We start from the raw sequence: 6252 nt of genomic DNA on the forward strand, positions 1-6252 counted from the left end.
AAGCCCAGGTCTATTAAAAAGCTACATAGATCGATTTACGAGTAAGTAGAATAAATACGCATGCCGTAAAATAAATAGTTTTAAAAATCGTCGTTTATTTAATTGTTTTATGACACTGCAGTATATTGTTTTTATGCAGCCAATTGTTTATGAACTGCAAAAATAAAACGCTAAACGATATTAATATGCGTTTCAATTCACACTGATTGTTTTACCCTGTTTGACTTCTAAATTGTCTATAGTAAAAAATATAATACGTTGTTTCTCCATTCACGTGTGTTGGACAATAAATGTGTGGTAAATTGTATTTAAAAACGTAACTGTACGTGTCTGTGGTCATTGTTGAACTTCATTGTATCGGGAGCGAACGCCTTTTGTTATATTTTTTTTTATTATATTTTTCCCGCCAGTGTGACAATGTGACATTGACATTGGATTTTCTTTTTGATTTTTTAAAAAGGTAAGATTGTTTTTTTTGTTCTGTATTCTTGATTCGAAATGTTTGTAAATAGTGTGTAGTAGATTTTTTTTATATTTTTCTTCCAGTAATTAGCTTAGTTATGCTTGTAGTATTGTCATATAACACATGTTACATAATTAACTTTATAGTTTCCCGTAAATAACCGGTATGCGTTGATAATCCGCTGAACAAGGTTTTACTATACTATAATACTCTTATACTTTTTTACGTATATTACGGTTAAGTGTATATTTTCATAATTTCACAAACCCCGGCTGTTACCTACATCGTGCGGTACTGTATTTAAGGTATCTAGGTTATAGACATACCTGTTTTTTGTAGCCTTTAATATAACTTAGCTGAGCTATAAAAATAAAAACTCAAGCTCACCGTAAAAGCTCAAACATCTAGTGTATTAGTCGAGATATATGAAAAACTCGGGCATTATCTACATTTTTCCCTTTAAAAAATATGTGGCGGTGCTAAAAACAGCGTTTACCGTTTTACGGTCCACAGATTATTAACAAAAGGTCTTCATTGAGCCTTGCTTTCATTGACACTGCTGTATTTTACTTGCTATGTATGTGTCACATCGGGCTTTTGTAAATGTTTAATTTGTGACGTATTTATTTTGCTGATGCTTTCCATTAGCAGCATAATATATCGGCGAAAATTAGAAATGGATAACATTTTATTTCATAATCAAACAAATTATGGGAATAAAATCGGGAAAAAAAATTGAACTTATGACTTTACAAAAGGCATCAATTACTATTATAGTTAACAACAACACGCAATTTAAGTAGAATACCTTTAAATATATTGTGTTTAAAATTAAAAATAAAACAAGAAAAATAAACAAATATTTTCGTCTAACTTTTACATCGAACAGAACACAAAACATAAACCGAACCAGGAAAAAAAGCGTTCATTTCACTACAGTTTTCAATGCTCTAAGTGCACTTCTAATTCTGCTGATAGCCTTAAATATTTAATGTGTGAGTAGCGTGACATTATCGATCCTACACTAGCGTTCCACTTGCGCCCCACTTTCGTTCATAAGCTCTCAGCTACAACCCGTATTTAGTTGGAATTTTATTTTTAAACTGGCAATTTTAATGGCGTGTAAAATGTAAAATGAAATTTGTGAAAAGTTTTTTTTTGGTCTTTTGTTCGACGGATAAATAAGGTATTGATTGTATTGTAACTGTTTTTGTCTGTATGTATTTTGTGTTCGTGTGACTGTGACGCGGTCGGTAATTTATCCGACTGTTGATCGTGATGTCTCGAATTCGATTACCGGGTTGGGCAAAGTGCTATTGCTAGTACTTGGCTACTGTTAAGAATGGCGTTTAATAGTAGCCCGGAAATTGGTAACGTTTACGGTACTTAAATGATAATTAGCTTGTCCCTGATGCATGGGACTAGCATTGTTAATGGCGAAACGTGGATGTATTTCATACACCTCTGCCTAAACCTTCGGGTATATCAGGCGTGAATTTATGTATATATTTCTGACTTTTATTAAATTAAGTATCTACTACTTTTTGACTTAACTTTTCTGGGTAGGTAAATTTACTACAATAAAACAATTCCATCGCGTTTGTCTCTTCAAAAAAAACTATACATATAACAACTCTACAGTTTTTATTTATAGTTAGTCGTATGGTTAGTGGTCAACCTAGTGTCAAAGTTGTTCAAGCCACCCGAGAGGCCTGACTGATCTTAATTGACGACAACCGGGAACGACATTTTGCGTGCCCTCCAAAGCAACTTATAGAGATTTGAGGTTTTGAGTGCTTTCACAGAAATACGATTATGATCGCTGATGTTGAAAAAAGATACAGTACTGCTGATAGCAGTTATCGGGTTACAGTTAAGCTTAGTTTATATACAGTACTCGTAGCATAATTTCTATAAGTCCGACCGTACCTAACTATTAGAGTGTGCGTCAATTTAGCCCCATATTAGACACAACCATATCATTTGTTAGATTATTATCAGGCCATTAGCACGCAGCGTTGATTTGACAGTTCGTCCATAAACAATAATTGTTTTTTTTTCATGTTTGAGCTTTAGAAACGTCGAATATGTCTGCATAGAAAATTAAGGTTGTTTCTAAAATTACCCACATTTTAATAATATTATTTTTACTACGTTTTAAGTGTTTTTCGAAATAAATGTTGTTCAATTTTGAGTGAAATAATATTTGTTTTAAAAGTTAGAGTTAATGTTTAATTAAGCTCTAGATTAGTAGCAGATTATTTATACTGTTTAATCTCACTTGTTTGAAAAACAAAGTCAAACACAAATTTAGATTTTGTTTACTTATTTGACATTATAATAACGAGCGTTATCAGTAAATCACAAGTAAAATAACAAAAAATGCACATCATCTCAATAACAATATGATCTTTTTAAACATAAGTGACGAAAAAACCTACTGTCAGAATGAAAACGAACTGTCACCGGAACTTTGGCGCCTCAATCTATTTAATTTTTTAAATTATATCATACAAGTAGTAAATAAAACTTACGAGAAGCGCTTGTTTAAAAATAATAATCTAAAAAACATACTTATCCGCCAAAATTGGGAATTTCCCTCCAAAATTTCACAGCATTGTGCGAGTTACAAATGGTTGCCAAGTAGTTGATACTTGTTAGAAGTTGCCCGTATGTTTAGCATTTCGGCGCGAAAGTTGCATGCAAGTTCGGACTTTAGAATGCAAGTGCTTACACATAACTAGAGTTAGTTTACAATTTTGATTGTCCGAAAACGATACCTAACCTTTAAATACAGGTTATTTCTAATGAAGATGGTCAACAAGTTACATCCCATAGTATTATTATAAACACGAAAGTGTCCTTGTTTTTTCTTCCTAAACAAGTAGGTAAACTACTGAACGAATATTCATGAAATTTGGCATAGAGATAACTTGCATTCTTGATCCAATCTCAAAATCAAATCATATATTCATTTAGGTCAAATATTGTCACTTATGATAGTCGTTACAATGACTGAATCTACCACTAGTTCGGAAAGGGGGTAGAGCCTTATGAGAAGAGCTAGCAAGAAACTCACGGCCACTCCTTTCAATCGCCAAAAGTTGTACAATGTGGTTGATACAATAATTGATCATGCGAGGTGCTGCCAACAATCAATTATATACTTAGACTAAACGTTAATTAAGGAAAATTAATATATTTCTAGGATATTTATTTGTCTCTGATCATACCGTATCAAACCAAATTCAAATTCAGATTCGATGCTTTCGAACGAAATGTAGTAGCATCTACTACGACTATTTTAGATCGAATACAAATCAAAGTTTTTATATTCGTAAATGGTTGCATAAACCGAAAAAGCTGGTAAAAACACTGGTAACAAAGTTTAAGAGAATTTTTACACTATTTCTTTCGGACATAGTTCATCATCTGCATAGGTTGTCCTGTCAAAGAGAGATAGATTAAACAAACAGCGAATACAAAACAAACAATCATTTACTTAACCCTAGAGACAAAACATGTCTATCTGTACTTTGTAATACGTTTTTGAAATCGAATAACTTTTTAACATGATTCGTCAGGAGTGTAATACATAACACGGGGGAATAAACGAGTTACACTTGATGTTGGCATATGACACTAATTATAATGAACTGCTCAAACTTTAAATTACATTCGTCGGAGGACACTCGGGGGATATTCGTTACGTTTGTCACCGTTACCTAGCCGCGGACAGGACCTTTTTATAGTGAAGTAGTACGGAGTTTAAAAAAAAACTAAACATTTGGTCAATTCACACACGGCCATCTGATACTGAATCAGGTAGAACTTGTACTATGGTAAACAGACAACTGATAAATATACTTATAAGCATTTAAATAGTTTCTCTGTTGATCATTTGAACTAAACGCATCTGACAAACTATGGTGTAAAAGCTTTCTTTCCTAAAATAGAGTTCAAAATTAAAATATCGGCTGTATTTTAAAATGTGAAAGGATCGTTACATCTTATTGTCAAGGACATTTAGAAAAATATAGGATAAACAATTAGAGAAGAAATCACTTTTTTTACTACAAGAATGTTCTATTTTTACAGATTCAGCCATGATTCTACCAATACTGCTTCTGGGTATCGCGGCGCCTCTGTCCGTCACCGCGCAGTACCCAGACTGTCCAACCTGCATCTTGCTCAACACGACATGTTACAACATGTCCCAGCTCTTCGATCTCGAAGCACCTTTCCGAACAAAGATCGTCATCACCAAAATGGGCATCCACAGGTCCAAAAACAAGCTGTACTTTAGTTTCGAACCTCACATCTCTGACCCAGAATTCTACAAAACCGGATTCGTGAATTTAGATAACCCACTTTCCGTAGGAATCATTTCTGGAGATAAAATACTTAATTTTGGTACTTTTGACATAGACCAAGATAGTAATAATATTTACTTCGGTGGTACCGATGGGATATACCTTTTAGATACTAATACTAATAAGTTTTCGTCGTTTAGCAGTCGAGGGGACACAGTGACTAATATATTTTTCAAAAACATCGTTTACTTCACGAGATATGAAGATAGGGGGATCGTTGTTAAAAACGGTGATATGTTTAGAACATTATTTGACAACATCAAGATAAAAGATTTCGTTGTGACCAAGTATGATGTATTTGTGTATTTAATTAATACAGGTCTATACGTACGTAAAGGTGATGTAGAGCACCGGTTATCGAAAAACTCATATTTTAGAGGTCTTAATATTGATTTAGATGGGAATGTATACGCTTGGTGGCTAGATGGTATTTACAAAGTCGATTTAAAGAAGGATTTGGTGCATTCTAAGTTAGTAAGAGTAGCAAAGATACCTAATATCGGTGCTTTGACATTTGATAATGATAATAATATATTGTTTACTTTAGAAAAGACCTTGTTTATTATGAAGGAATCTCCGACTGGTTGTGGGGTTACTAAGGACGTAGAATATTAGGTATTAGTAACTAATTAGCTACTCACCATAGAGTATGATATTAAGACGATGTACCTGAGGTTTTTAGTATTACTTACTATTACTTGAATTTGATGTGAAATATTGTAATTGTATTGTTTGGTCGTAATTACGTTGTTGTATGTGTAATTGTGAGCCGTGCGATTAGCTGATATAAATATCTATTATCTTATCGTAAATATTGTGAAGCAAATTTTCATTCTGATCATTTTCTTTTGGTCGAGTAAAGAATTTTACATCAAAGCTAGAAAGTTTATTTTTAACACAATTGTGCTTAATATAACTTGCGAAATTAGCCCTTAGCTGAACTATAGTATATTTTTATTTGAAGAAGATTTTTATGTTTCAAAGCGGTGTAACTAATTTATTTTGAGTATAATTCTTAATAATGTAAAATTAATAAAATAAGATAAAATAATGTTCTTTGTAATAAATTTCGTTCACACATTGCCATGTCCAGTGTTCAAATTGTGGATGTAATTAAAATTAACTATTAACTTAATTACGAACTTTCATTTGTTAGCGACTAGCGACAACCTACTTGATAGCTTATTATAGAGTAAATTTTAGCTAAACATAGACTCGAATCTCCACACTCGATACTAACGTCATTCTATCGAGTACCACACATTTGCTATCGCGTACTCATTGGAAAACTAGCAGAATTTTGGTAAAGAAACGCGTACTTTCTAATATTGACAACCGGCTAGCTATCGACAACCGGCTTGGTATTAAGAAATATATGTATGTGAAATTCTTGGCAGCGCCTCTAGCGGGCACCAT

The 6252-nt window shown here is 32.9% G+C and overlaps 1 long non-coding RNA gene across 1 annotated transcript; it reads left to right on the forward strand.

Annotated features, from left to right (window-relative positions):
• Window positions 1-328: 328 nt before the first annotated feature.
• On the forward strand, window positions 329-5971 carry LOC142980692 (uncharacterized). Its single transcript, XR_012959893.1, has 2 exons — window positions 329-460; window positions 4562-5971. It is a non-coding gene; the product is annotated as an uncharacterized LOC142980692 (long non-coding RNA).
• Window positions 5972-6252: the final 281 nt, after the last annotated feature.

This window comes from Anticarsia gemmatalis, chromosome 18 (genome assembly GCF_050436995.1).
Source record: "Anticarsia gemmatalis isolate Benzon Research Colony breed Stoneville strain chromosome 18, ilAntGemm2 primary, whole genome shotgun sequence".
In the NCBI taxonomy this organism is placed as follows: Eukaryota; Metazoa; Arthropoda; class Insecta; order Lepidoptera; family Erebidae; genus Anticarsia; species Anticarsia gemmatalis.